At 45.2% G+C, this 15,361-nt stretch overlaps 1 protein-coding gene across 1 annotated transcript in view; it reads left to right on the forward strand.

Annotated features, from left to right (window-relative positions):
* Positions 1-15,361, forward strand: part of LOC309863475 (uncharacterized protein) — a 265,681-nt gene that overhangs the window by 230,007 nt on the left and 20,313 nt on the right. The window lies entirely within an intron of this gene.

The following is a 15,361-nucleotide window of genomic DNA, read 5'->3' on the forward strand; positions in this document are numbered from 1 at the left end:
TGGATATTATTTGGAACCAGTGCCGGGCATTTGCTTTCTGCCCACTTCTCTGAGATGTCTGTGGGCTGACCAGAGTCTCGGGCAGCTTAATAACTAGGTGTAGAAAAACCACCAAAGTGCCGAGGGCTGCTTTTTTTCACCTGACGGTAATGCTGAGCCAAGCGTGAAAGTCCTTAGGAGTACAAAGAGGAAAAGACACACACACACACACACAGGTCCTGAAACACCAAAGCGATCATTCCCTTTGCCCGGGAGCAGTGGGGATGGTGGGAAAGCAGGAATATGGGACAGACCTCAGACTAGCCGTTCTCCAGGGGGTACGAGCCTCGGATCCAGGTAAGGCACGGCTTCCATTATCTATCTAGTAGGGCTGCTGTCAGGATAAAAATGAGAATATTTATGCGAGATACTAAGAGGTCTGTCTCACCCCCTTGCATCCACTTCCCAGAGGGGGGGAAAAATGTTCCTACTGTTGAAGACATGATTAGATTCTTAAAAGTGTGAGAAACCAGCTACATAAATTGGGAGGCATATGTTAAGGTTTTGTGTTTTTTTTCCCAAATAGAAAAGAAATACGCACTGTTACATTTCCGCAGACGATGACACCCCAGCCATTCTATCGTTTCGCAGATGGTGTTCCATGAGCCTGCCAGCACCCATGTGCTTGCTCATATGGGAATCTTCCAAAGCTTGTTGGTATCAAAGTTCTTTTTCTCTTTCACTTTCTGACTTCTTGACCATGATGTACTTACATGATTTTATATGGTTTCTTTGTTGCTAATGGCACTTTTTTTTTTTTTTTTTAAGTAAAAGCAAAGGTACTTTTGCAAACCTCCTGTCCCCATCCCTCAGTGGCTTTGCCACATGAACAGACCCTGCTTGTTTGTCTCTTCCTCCTGCTTCTCTTCTCTCACTGCCTCGTCACTCACGAGTCCATCATTCCTGAGAAAGAGGAGTCCCCAAGGTTCCAGGCACACAGAAATAACTTTTCCCTAGAACAGTGTTTCTAAATGACAGGATGTGATTTTTAGGTGACTTTAGGTGACACACAGATGTTCCATTAAATGACATTTTATCCCATTCCGAGAAAACCATTACCTTTTCAACTCCCCTTTAGTCCTTCTGATTCCAAGAAGGAGAGAGGATCAGGGTTGCACTAAGATACTCGAACATTTCTCTAACTGAAATGCAGTCTTGGTTTGTAACAAAGAAAGAGCAGATCATGGGTTCAGAGTCTTGGTTGCATTAAGAAGTTAATTACAGAAGGTTTTTTTTTTCTTTGCAGTTTTTAATTCGACTAGCATTTTTAATTCACACCAAATGATGCATTGCTTTTATTTGCAAAAATAAACAATTGGGTCTCCTCTTAAAAATAAATTTCCCACTAAAAATAAAAATAAAGGTCTTAAAAGATTACATTCCTTGAATTTTAAAAGCCGGTGATTTAAAGAAGCAAAGCGTAGCTCAGATAAGACATGGATATGTCAAAATTGTGAGGGCGGCACTGACACGGTTTAAGTCTGACCATTTGCTCAAGACCATTGGAGAGAAGCTAGCCATGCAGGACCATCACGAGAAGCTAGACATACAGAAAGGGTGGAGTAGGTGCTGCTCAGAGCACAGTGATTCTCTCCAAAGAAACATAAAGGCCACGTCCCCCTGTTCTTCTTCCACTGACACCCACCAGCATTGGCATGGCCGCCATCACTGCCATAATTATCACCACCCCTCCCCCCCACCTCCATGACTAGCCACTGGCGGGAAAGCCCGCGTCTCACCACCCTCCTCTTTAGGCTCCACATGGTAACCTGAATGAAGAAAAGAGAAAATATTTAATTAGGATACTTACACGTTTTGATACGAAAAAATATAAAGAATAGAGAATATCTTCCACTTACTACAGTGGGCTCCAAAACTACCAAGTACCTCAGCATCTACAGGGAAAAAATGTTCTTAATTTATGACCCAAGAGACAAGCCCATTGAAATGGTCAGGGTTTTTTTTTTGTTGTTGTTTTGTTTTGTTTTAAGAGACAGAGTATGCAAGTGGGGTGTGGGACAGAGGCTGACGGAGAGAGAGAATCTTAAGCAGGCTTCACGCCCAGTCTGAACCTGACCTAGAGCATGATCTCAGGACTCTGAGATCCTGATCTGAGCCAAGTCAAGAGTCTGTTGCTTAATTGCACTACTGGGTATTTACCCCAAAGATACAGATGTAGTGAAAAGAAGGGCCATCTGTACCCCAATGTTCATAGCGGCAATGGCCACGGTCACCAAACTATGGAAAGAACCAAGATGGACGAATGGATAAGGAAGATGTGGTCCATATACACTATGGAGTATTATGCCTCCATCAGAAAGGATGAATACCCAACTTTTGTAGCAACATGGACAGGACTGGAGGAGATTATGCTGAGTGAAATAAGTCAAGCAGAGGGAGTCAATTATCCTATGGTTTTGCTTATTTGTGGAGCATAAGGAATAACACGGAGGACATGGGGAGATGGAGAGGAGAAGGGAGTTGGGGGAAATTGGAGGGAAAGATGAACCATGTGAGACTGTGGACTCTGAAAAACAATCTGGGGGTTTTGGAGGGGCGGGGAGGTGGGAGGTTGGGTCAGCCTGGTGGTGGGTATTGTGGAGGGCACATATTGCATGGAGCACTGGGTGTGGTGCATAAGCAATGAATTCTGGAACACTGAAAAGAAATTGAAAAAATAAATAAAAATTTTTGAAAAAGTCAGTCGCTTAACTGACGGAATCACCCAGGTTCCCTGAAAAGGTCAATATTTTTAAATGCAGTAATTATGGCATTAATTACCTATCGCTACAACCATGGTGGATAGCTAACCCACAACCACACAAAAACGCAGTAGCATATAACAGTAAGTGTTTATTGTTTACGTGGGTGGCGTGGTCAGTCAGGGGCTCTACTGATCCTGGTGGGCTCACCTCAGTGGCAGGGTGTTGGCTGGACATTCACTGCCAGAGGCTGGCCTTAGCCGGGACAACCTTCACGGCACTGCCCGGTCCCCGGTTTACTAGCAGGTAGCTTGGAGAAGTTCTTGTTCTAATGGTTGTTCAAGACCCTGCTTGTATCATGTTTGTGATCATCCCGTTGGTCTAAAGAAGTCATATGGCTGGGCCTAGAGGCCAAGCGGGAGGGCATGGCAAAGTTCCCTGGCAAAGGACATGGATATAGGGAGGAGGGATGGTGACCTGGGGCCATTTTGCAATCTACCGCAAACTTAAAACGCACTTTAGAAAAAGTTTTCAGACAATTTTTTGAAAAATCTATTGGCATGTTGGAATAAATACATTCTTGAAAAATACCATCAATATGGTAAGATAAACCAAAATTATACTTATGCTATAACAACCTTCATCATTATACCTAATTGTGTTTCTTTCTTTTTTTAGAATTTTTTAGAAAAGATTGTATTTATTTATTTGACCGAGAGTGGGAACACAAGCAGGAGGAGTGGGAAAGGGAATAGCAGGCTTCCTGCTGAGCAGAGAGTTCAGTGTGGAGTTCGATCCTAGGACCCTGGGATCATGACCTGAGCCGAAAGCAGACACCCAACAACTGATCCACCCAGGTGCCCCCAATTGTGTTTCTGTGACAAAACTGGTGGGGGGGCTGTTTGTTTGTTTTTAACAGTCAGTATGTTTTATTGTGAACATTTTTATATGTTATTAAATGTTTCTTTAAACGGGACAATTCTGGGTGGCTCAATGGGTTAAGCCGCTGCCTTCGGCTCAGGTCATGATCTCAGGGTCCTGGGATCGAGTCCCGCATCGGGCTGTCTGCTCAGCATGGAGCCTGCTTCCTCCTCTCTTTGTCTGCCTGCCTCTCTGCCTACTTGTGATCTCTCTCTGTCAGATAGATAAATGAAATCTTTAAAAAAAAAAAAAAAGGACAATTTTTTTCAAAAGATTTTATTTATTTATTTGACAGACAGAGATCACAAGTAGGCAGAGAGGTAGGCAGTGAGAGAGGGGGAAGCCGGCTCCCTGCTGAGCAGAGAGCCCGAGGCGGGACTCGATCCCAGGACCCTGGGATCATGACCTGAGTTGAAGGCAGATGCTTAACCCACTGAGCCACCCAGGCGCCCCTAAATGGGACAATTTTTAATAGTGCCAATTTTTAATGGTTACAGATGTTCCACGATCTAGTGAACCAAAACCTTATTATCAGATATTTTTGCCATCTCCATATTTTCATTATTTTTTTTTAAAGATTTTATTTATTTATTTGACAGACAGAGATCACAAGTAGGCAGAGAGGCAGGCAGAGAGAGAGAGAGAGAGAGAGGGAAGCAGGCTTCCTGCGGAGCAGGGAGCCCGATGCGGGGCTCGATCCCAGGACCCTGAGATCATGACCCGAGCTGAAGGCAGCAGCCCAAACCACTGAGCCACCCAGGCGCCCCCTTATTTTCATTATAATAGACACAGCTACAGTGAAAATTCTTGTCTATGAACGGGGATCACACCTTTGACCTCTTTTTTACTTCCTTACCTTGCAGGAAGCTAAGGAAATAATCACTGCCTAAGTGAAGCCTACGGGAGGACAAAAGCATTCCAGATGGTTCCTTTATTTGTTTGTTTGTTTTTAAAGATTTATTTATTTTAGAGAGAGTGTGTGAGCGTGAGGCCAGGGAGGAAGGAAAAAGGGTGAGAGAGAAAGAGAGAGAAACCCAGCAGGGCTCATTCTTAGGATCCAAATGGAAACCAAAGGTCAGTTGCTTAGCCCGCCGTGCCACCCAGGCACCCCCAAATTGTCACTTTAAATGGGGACCTTGAATTGTTGAAAATAAAAAAATACCTTTGGATCTGAGGATGACCTTGGTTCCTTCTCTAAGCAGAAAGCAAAGAGAGATGGACCACCAGGAAGATGACATGACTCGGTGCTTTCAGAAACCCAGAGAGATGTTTATTGCCAAAGTCTCCTGAAAGCTAAGATTATGACTGGAAGGCTTTCAGCTTCCGGCCTAACCCTGGTAGCCTCAGGCTGCAGGTCAATTGCGTGAGGAAGTGATAGCCTCTAGCCCCAGCCATCTGTGCACCCGTGGAAATTGGAAACATGACCTGGCCCTGCTTTGGAGAAGTAACGTATTTTTGTTTGGTGGGAAGCTGGGGCCAGGGCAGTGAGAAGACACTGCCCTACATATGCTATAATCCAGCTGTCCAAATATGTACCGTTCAGTTCAGCCGGTCATCCGTTCCCCCGAACCCAGATGTTTGCCATCACGCAATCTCAGATTATCTTTCCTTACATCCAACGTAACTTGTACTAATCATGTCTGTCGAAGAGCTGCATTTGCTTTTAATTAGAACACATCTACTTGGATTGCATGGGTTGCCTTGGTTTCAACTCAGGGACACAGCCTACATTATTAATAAGCTGTGAAGCATAACGACTGGAGCCTTGTGACAAATCACTGGGGCTTTCCTTCCATCTCTGAGTTCTGATAGAAGAATATCAGTCCTGCACGAACAGTATTTTCTGATTACCAGTATCTGTTAGCACACAGTTGCGTGACACGTTCTCCAACCACTAGCTCTCAGGATGGCAGCGGGCTCTTCATATCTCTGTGTCTTTGTGTTCAAAAGTCTCCAACGATTATGTCTGCTGGTTAGACCTACCGTGAAGTCTGGTCAGATGTGGGATCTTGCGTAGGTCATCAACAATGCTTCTGAGCTTAATTTCCTTAACTGAAAATTAGAGGGAAATAAAAGGGTGTTGTGAGGATTCAGGGTCATAAAATATGTCCAACAGCCAGCAGACTGCCTGGTACACAGTATGTAGGCAAAGACTCCCGCTCCTTCCAGCCCTTGAAAAACCTCCATCTAGGGGGTGCGTGGGTGGCTCAGTCGGTTAAGCCTCTGATTCTGGGTTTCAGCTCAGGTCATGATCTCAGAGTCCTGAGATGAGTTCTGTGTCAGGCCCCTCGCTCAGCGCAGAGTCTGCTAAAGATCCTCTCTCTACCCCTCCCCCTTTGTCCCTCCCAGCCCCCACTCGTGGGCAGGCTCTCTCTTTAGCTAGGAGTCTGACTTTCTAAGTGCCTGACCAGTCCTACTTCTGGGGACTGAGGCAGATTTTCAATGAGATTAGTTTTCAAGCTTTAGTCCTTTTGTCTGGGAGACAGTGAGAAAAGAAAGTAAGAGAATAACCCTCTATGCATATTCCGGATATACTGGAAGCAGTCAGGGTTATTCCATAATTGCTCCCTTTCCTGCAAGACAGGCTTCTGGACCATTTTTTTGATCTGATGCGTTGCTTACTAAGAGCATCTTCTGCTGATTTTATCTCTCAAGTGTATCAATGGTTGCTACCAAGGGAACATGCACCTGACATTCACGACGTTAGGACCATATGTCTATTATGAAAAAATAAATACATTGATTATATGACTAATCTTTTCATTTTCACCAGCTTGTTTGTCAAGAGTTTCTTTCCAAAAGATGACTTATTCTTGAGAAAATAAAATCCCGATTCTGAGTCTATGAAGCTGACCCAAGCCCAGGAATGAGACAGGTGGTCTTGAGGCTCTTCTCTACTCCTCCCTCAGACACTCAGCCGACCGAGCCACCCCAGCGCCCCTGTACTGCACATTCTTTATCCACTCATCTGTAGATGACACTAGGGTTGCCTTCACGTCTTGACTCTTATAAATAATGCTGCAATAAACACAGAGGTGCTGTGTAGCTTATCAAATTAGTGTTTTGTTTTCTTTGGGTAGATGCCCAGTAGTGGAATTACTGGATATATGCAAATTCTGTTTGTAGGGTGGTTTTTTAAAAGACTTGATTTATTTATTTGGGGCAGGGGAGAGAGAGCGAGCGAGCACACAAGCAGGAGGAGGGGCAGAGGGAGAAGCAGGCTTCCCGCTGATCAGGGAGCTGGATGTGGGGCTCGATCCCAGGACCCTGGGATCATGACCTGAGCTGAAGGCAGATGCCTAACTCACTGAGCCACCCAGGCGCCCCTTTATTTTTAGTTTTTTGAGGAACTTTCATATTGTTTTCCACAGTGGCTGTACCAATTTGCATTCCCACCAGTAGAGCACAGCAGTTGCTTTTTCTCCTTCTGTGGTCTCTCTGGAGAAGAACCCTCCGTGTATCTGTCGGGGTAGGGGATCTAAACGCTTGACTGCTGGTTGTTCTGAGCACGGAGCTGGGGAAGGGATGCCCCTGAGGCTCATTTGTTCCATTTGACTCTTCAGTAATGCCTGTGTTTTCTATCTAGTTTCTCATTTTTGTCCTCTATTGTACCGTATGCGGTTTGCAAGGCTGGCCTGTCCTCGGGACTCTGGCAAGCAGGCTCCCAGAATCCCTCCAGCCTTTACCTTACGGGGCCTGCCAGGACTAGGTGGTGCCCTGCCCACCCTGCTTCATGAGTGCATATTCTTCCATTTGCTTCCAGTCTCCTGGGAACTCGTTCAGACCCATCCTACTCCGATGGGCTCCCTCCTGTCCTGGCTGTCATTCTTTAGTGTCGCTTTAACGGGATCATGGGAGACAGGAGATGAACATTATGCTCAATTAGTCACCTTAAGCACTGCTCCCTTTGTTTTCTTTGTAAAAACACGGTGTGTTGTGCTTATTAAGGTAAGCTAAACTGATGTAACACAGGGATCCTCAAATGCATTTGATGGAATAGAAGGTTATTTCATGTTCATATCATAGCCCAAGGTTTCTGGCAGTGGCTCTCCCCAGGGCAGGGTTGCAGGAACCCTGGGGGTTTTGCCTTCCCTCATGCACCTGGCCAGCAGAAGAGAAAAGAAGGTATGGAGGAGACATGCTTACTTTTCAAAGCCTTTGGGCCTGCAGCACATGTTGCGCATCTGCTCACATTCTACTGGAGGGAACGGGTCCTAGTCCGGCAGCAAGACTCAAGGAGCCTGGACGACTGGGTCCTTGACGAGGCAGCTCTTCTCAGTGGCACCTGTCTGTGACGACGGTGTTGTTGGATCTGGTTGCACGCCTGGTCTCCTTCGCCACACGTGCACGGGCCCAGAATGCAGGTGAGACATGGTGGTAAGAACTGGGCAGGATGACCATCGGCTCGGTGACAATGACAGGTCTCCAACGGCAGTGAGGTATGATGCCTTCACACCTGGGTGTTCCCCCAAACTACCCCCTGTCTCCCTGAGCTGCCGCAGCTGCTCCGAAGGGGAACTGAAGGAAACCATGTTCATTTAATAAAAATCGATGTGTCAGGCACTCCGGTAGGTGATTTACATACAAGCCAGACAACACATGCTCTCCTGAGTCACAACAGAACTGTTTCTCCCTGTGAAATTGGGCTCCCTGTGGGAAAGGCGTAGTACTAGGGGATCTTTTTAAAGGAATAATTGGTCTAAAATCACTGCTTACCTACTAGGGTGTTCGAACGGTAGCGCCAGGTCTTGGGAACCCAGCGAGGAAAAGGGCTCCACATCGTTTTTCAGAAGCTCCATTTTTCTCTAAAAGGCAAACAAACCCTCGTAATACAGTGTGAGGCGTGGCACAGGGGAGAGGGGGGAGGACAAAAGTTTTTCTGCCTGGAGAGACAGGGTGGGGGTGGGGGGGGACTTCAGGGGTCAGAAAGTGGGGGTCTAACCTTTAAACAGGGTCTTGAAGGATAGTTAAGGAATTGTCAGAGAGAGAGAGAAGGTGGGGGAGGCATAGGCAGAGAGACTATTATGTAGGAGTCAACATGCATGAGTTGCCATGGGGGCGACTGGCTGGTGTACGTGGGGCACACCAGGAAGCTGAGGCCAGAGAGGGGAGGGCACAGGAGGTGAGCATGCAGTTCCCACAAGTCCAGGGTTTCTCTACCCCTGCGCTATTGATATTTGGGGCCAGACAATTCTTTTTTTATTTTTTAAGGTTTTATTTACTTATTTGAGAGAGAGAGAGAACGAAAGAGCAGGGAGGAGGGGCAGAGGCAGAGGGAGAGGGAGATGCAGACTCCCTGCTGGGCCGGGAGCCTGACACGGAGCTCGACCCCAGGATCGATCCCAGGACCGAGGGATCATGACCTGAATCAAAGGCAGAGGCTTAACTGACTAAACCACCCAAGCGCCCTGGGGCCAGATAACTCTTTGCTGTGGGAGGCTTTCCTGTGGATAGGATAGGATACGTAGCAGGAACGCTGGTGTCTGTCCCCTAGGTGGCTGTAATGCTTCCCAAGTTGTGACAACTGAAAATGTCTGCCTAGATGTTGCCAATGTCTCCTGGGAGACAGAGCGGCTCGGCTGACAACCACTGCTTTAGACAGGTGTCATCTTGGTTTGATCACCCACGAGAGAATTAAGTACTATCTTTGCATCTGGTAGGTCTATGTGCAAGTGGGGCACAGATGCCCTTGAGCCAAAGTGCCTTCTTCTATTAGCCAGTAGCCAGTGGCCCCGTCCTGGAGCATAACAGTGCTATGAAGACCAGCCAATACATAACAGCTACCCTTTATTTTGTATGACGGTTCCCTTTAAAATGCCTGGCTTGTCAGTATATGGGAAGTGAGTCTCACAGGCATGCAGTTTATTTACACTGATTTCCTTAAATGCAAGAGTAGGTCATTTAAAAATAAACTGATGGAGATCCAGGAAGATTAAAAGTGATTTTCAAATGTGTCTTCTATTTCTGCAGGCCAGAATGATCTCTTTCATGCTTTATGACCTAACTCCTAAAAAAAATTATACTTTGCTCACTTGCCAATGCCCCTGCAATCCATCTGGGGAAAATATCAGTCAGGCTCCTACATTTTCTCAACTAACTGTTGACTTCGCTGCCTGCACATCTGGCATCTAAAACATATGGATCACTCTTAATCAACAGCCCAGGATATCATCACTTTGAACACCTGTCAGAGAATTTATCCAAGAATTGATTACAGTTCAGCATTTGCCAAGAGAACGATTGAGACATCTGATGTGCAGGGAGGCCATCCAAATGGCATCTTAACTCCTTGTTCCTCTCAGTGCCATCCTTCTACTCCTGCCCAGAGTTAGCTCATGAGAAAAACAACAGGTCTGGGCTCTATTATTCAAGCTCTTCACAGCAGTGCTTTTGGTGGAATTAGGTTGTGAGATCACTTTATTCATTTATTTATTTTGGTTGAAGGAAATATCAGAAATACCCTTTCACGGGGGAAATCTATCTCTTGAAGAATCGTGGTCAAAGCTATTATCAGTTACAATCCCAAGTCTGCTTCCTAAGAGTGAGCTGAGTTTGGGTTCCAGCAATGAGGGAGGAAAAGCCAGGAAAAGCCAGGAGGCGCCTTTGGACAGAACACGGGCAGGTTCCAAGGCCAAGACCAGGAATGGCCAGAAGGAATGACAGTGATGACCTCATGGAAGGAATGAAGCATGCCCTGGAGTGAGAGCAAGCTTTGGGGGGCTGGGATGTGATGGGAGCATCTTTCAAGCCTTTGCAGTTGGTCCTTTGGACAGCAGCAAGCTCTCAGGTGAAACCTATGCAAGAAAAAAGGACATTTTCACTCTAACTGAGATGGGGTGCCTGGTCATTTAACCTCAACTGAGGCTGAGTATACAAACAGACAGTGGCTAAACCATATATAAGAATAGAACTCTGCGGGCGCCTGGGTGGTTCAGTTGGTTAAACATCAGGACTCTTGATTTTGGCTCAGATCATGATCTCAGGACTATGAGATCGAGCCCTGTGTCGGGCTCCATGCTCAGTGGAGAGTCTGCTTGGGGTTCCTTCTCTCCCGCCCCCTCTCTCTTCTGCTTGGAGAAATCTCACTCATCTTCCCAGGACAAGCATGAGAACTCTTGTTTCTGAGGAGGCTTTCCCATCATTAGCAAAATCCTAGAAATTCTACTCTTCCTCCGTATTAGAAGGATGCAGCTGTCCTGTCAGTGGGAAAGAAACCAGTATTTCCTGAGTATTGTCTATTTCCTGGGCATTTCGTACATATGTCAATTCATTAGGAATTCCTCCTTCCACTTCACAGATGATGGAAGTAAGCCCTTAACTCATCATATAAAATTAAAGATGTGTCTGTCTTTTCTAATTAGATTGTGAGCTCCTTGGTAAGGTTATTCCTTCTGAATTTTAATTCTTCATTCAGAGCAAATGCTGGACACATGAAAGATGTTTCATTAGGGTTTGGCGAGTGAACAAATGAATGAATGACTACAGACCAGGAAAAATGCATTTGTTTACAAGCCTAGTCTGGCTTTAGAGGACTAATTATTCAAAAGCATGGACCATATGGTTCCTGTAGGTAAAGGGGTATAAGTCAAAATTTTCTTTTTCCCAGACCCAGTTTCTCTGGACAGGAAATCAATCATTATAAAACTCCAGGTGGAGGCTGCAAGTGTTTCCAGTTCTGCTACATAGGTTTGGGGGCTTTGATGTCTGCGAGTCACGTACTGAAGATTTACCAGGCAGCGGTGGCTTCCTGCCTCTGTGAGAAGACGAATGCCAGCAGGTGATCTGTAACCTGTGCCTAAGCAACAGAAAAGGAATTTTCTCGTATAATCAGTGTATATGAGAGCGTATCATTTCAGGTAGCCCTGGGGAGTTCATGTCTTTGGTGCTTTGGGCCGACTTAATTATTTTTAACATTTTTTTGTTGAAGAGTTGTCATGGCAATGGCATCAACAAATATTTTGAAGGGACAGATGCTATTTCTAGCACCCTCCAGTAGTGTTTCATTTTTGCCCGTTATCTACCCCTGCTCATCCACGCGTACGCATTTTATACACTTGCAGCCGCAAAGCAATGTCTATTTTGAATTCTGCCATTTCACTTAACAGCACATCAAAAAACAGGCTGTGTGCTTCCCAAGCCTTCGTATTTAAAAATTTCAGTGTTTGCACAATATTCCGTAACTTACTAAATTATTCCCACGTTGTTGTGCAGTTAGTTCACTCCTCATATTTTTTGCTTTTTAGGTAACATTTTCAGGCAGCATCTTCTCGCATACAATTTTTGCCTTCTGATTAACATGTCCTTAGAATAAATTCTTAGGAATAGAGCTTCTGACATCTTTGTGGCTTCTGCTGCATAATACCATGTTGCTTTGCAGAAGCACTTCTACTGACTTCGAAAACAAGATTAGAGCTCGAGAAGGATGTCTTGCTATGAACTCTATGAAGATGTCTCCTTACGGCAAGAGCCTGGACACCTGATGGATGATGGATCTCCTTAAAAGGAAGTAAAAAGTATTTAGTGAGGTAGCCATGTGGGCTGCACATGCAGGAAAATTTAACACCAAGGCCATCTTGATTAGAATTTTCTGAAGCAAAGCTGTTTTGCTCTGGATGTGTGAACTCTTATAAAGGCGAGAGAAGATTTTCCTTTCCCCCCTCCTGAGGTTTGCACCTCATACATCTAGGTGTGACTGGTTTTTAAGAAACACACTAGAATTCTTACATATTAAAAAGGACCATCTCTCAGAGATCTTTCCATAGGAACCTCTGATGTGATTGTTAAAAACATGAAACCTTCTTGAAGAATTGCATTGATATCTAGTTTTCAAACTCTAAAAGGAAATTTAGATTCATTTTATCTTTTTCTATACCACAAGAGATAATCACCCAAGCTGTGAAGAGCAGGCAAGTTACTTTCATAATCCTAGCTGCCATCATCCCAGGAGCACTCACTGTGTGACAGGTTCATGCTAAGTCTCATGAAAACTCAACTAATGTTGAGAGGGAGGTGCTACTGATATGCCCATTTTATAGATCAGGAAACTGAGACTTTAAGGGCATGAGAGAAGTGCTCTGTTATATAGCAGGACAGTGGCTGGTGTTGAAATCCAGGCCTTTCATGATCTCGAGCTGGAGCACTTGACTACTTGTCAGAGGCTGAGGGGAACAAACCTCCCAACAAGGGAGTTGGGCAGTAAAAGAGTTTCCCAAACTAAACACTCAGGGGCTGGGGCAAGTAGGCATGGGAAAGGCAAAGATTCAGAGTCTAGAATCAGAGCCCAAATTCAGCCAATGGTTCCTGGATCATGGGTCTGGAAGAGTAACTTTGTCATTCCCACCTATTCCCCGCCAAGAGGCTGAGCTCTGCCAGTGAAACCCAGTCATAGATAAGCCTTCAAGATGATGCTTCATTCCCATCACTATGCTTTTGTCTTTGTGGGAATCCCACCATTTCTTCCTGCAAGCCCACAACAGGCCACTTAAGGCTTCTTGCCTCATCCCTGGACACCAGGCATCACGTGCTCACCTACCGTTCCACTGTCCTCTTCTCCTGGCCCTGCTTCCTGTCAGGTCCTGGCTTCTCCCTCCCCATCTGCCTCTTCTACAGCTGAGAGGTGCCATGGTTTATGTCCAAGGAACAGCAGGGTGCTAAGGGACTAGCTCTCTTCTGTCAGTCATACCTGTGCCCAACCTCCAACCCCTTCTAGCAGACAGGGGTTCTTGTACTGGATCTTTGCTCCTTCCCCTCCCACCTTCCCCACGTTGTATCCCTCCCCACAAGAACCTCATCCTCACACACCAGTCCTTATATGACACAAGAAACTAGAAAAATTTTGGAGACAGAAGCCTGAGATATAACCAGAGAGCTGACACTTATGTGTGCTGGCCCATTTCATGTATACTATCCCTTTTAATCCTCACACTAACTCTGAGAGAAAGGCAATGGTTATTTTTGTTCTACTGTACAAATAGAGGAACAAAATTTCACCCAACTGAAGTAATTTTCTCAAGGTCACATAGCTAGAAAATGGCAGACCTGGATTTGCATGCGGAATTATGCCTCTAGAGCCCACTCTTCTAACCTCCATTCTCCAATGCTATCTCAGGGAGGTTCGTGAAGGGAAGGGAATGGAACAGACCTAGAAACTGGAAAGGAGAGGTCCCAGTTTCTGAATGAGGGTAACCCAAAGGAGAAGGATGAAATCTGAGAAAAAAATAAAACATGTCAAGCATACCGTGTCTAAAACAAACCCTTCTTTTTTTGGTTTGTTTTTAATATTTATTTGACAAAAAGAGAGAGAGTAAAGCAGGGTGAGCAGCAGGGAGAGGGAGAAGCAGGTTCTTGCTGAGCAGAGAGCCTGGCATGGGGCATGATCCCAGGACTCTGGGATCATGACCTCAGCTGAGGGCAGACGCTTAACCCACTGAGCCACCCAGAGACCCCCAAACTCTGATTCTCCCCAGTCTTTTCCATCTCAGTCAAGGGCAATTCTATCCTTCCAGTTCTTTAGCCTTGCAGCTTTCCCTGGCTCTCCTCCTCTTCCTGTGCTCCATGCGTCAGAACTTTTTATTGGCTCCATCGCTAAAGTGCAGAATCTAACCACTTCTTATACCAAATTCCCTGGGCTCAGCCACTGTCATGTCTCATCTGCTCATTCCAGTGACCTCCTCACTTATGGCCCTGTTTCTGCCCTTGTACCCCTATAGTCCAGTCTCCACATGTCAACCAGGGTGATCTTCCCCAAACCACAAATCAGATCAGATCACTCCTCTACTAAATAACCAACAGATGGCTCATCCATTCAGTGGCTCTCTCTTTTCCCCTCCCAGCTCTCTCTGCTCTTAGCTCCCACTTCAGCCTCTCACTCACTCCCCTCCAGTCTCACTGAACCCCTGACTATTTCCCAAACGTCTCAAACGTGTCAAGCATACCAATAGGATGTGAGCTGTCCATTGAATATGCCTAAACATTAAGTGTTCCCCACTGCTAGATGATGGGACCAAGCAATTGTCCTGAATGTAGACCACCTTTCTTGTCTCTATTCTGTGAGTTTTAATGAAGATAAAAGATATTCTATTAAGATCAAGGGCTTTGTTTGACACTAATATGTCATCTGGAGAGTTTTAGGGACAATATATATTTTGGTTTATTCCCCCCAATAGTCTTGACCACAGGATATGTTGAGGAAGGATGGAACCATGACTTTGTCTGTTTGACACTGCAGGAACTTCCAGGTAAGGGAAGGGTGTGTCAAACATTCCCAATTCATGATTTAGGGAAGGGTTGACTACAGATTTTTTTTTTTTTTGAGATGTTCAGAGAGTAAATATTTTAGCCATTTGCTGGTCACTGTAGTGTGAAAGCAGATCTGGTTATCCATAATAAATGAGCGTGGTTATGTTCCAACAAAACTTACTTATGAATAAAAAAAAAAGAGATCAGATTTGGCCCCTGAGCCACAATTTGCTAATTCTTGATCTAAAGACACATGTGGAAGCCCAAGCCAACAAGAATGAGCACAGGTCTGACATATTTCCATGGACACTGTTAGTCAGAAAATAAATCACATTCTATTTTTTGTTGTACTTACAGTGTCTAGTACCTCACCTGGCACATACTAAACATTTCTTAAAACTTATTTTTGAAATAAATGATTGAATGAATGAGGTATAGAATTTGAAGTGGGTCTTGATGAA

The sequence above is a fragment of the Mustela nivalis genome (assembly GCF_964662115.1).
Source record: "Mustela nivalis genome assembly, chromosome: 4".
NCBI lineage: Eukaryota > Metazoa > Chordata > Mammalia > Carnivora > Mustelidae > Mustela > Mustela nivalis.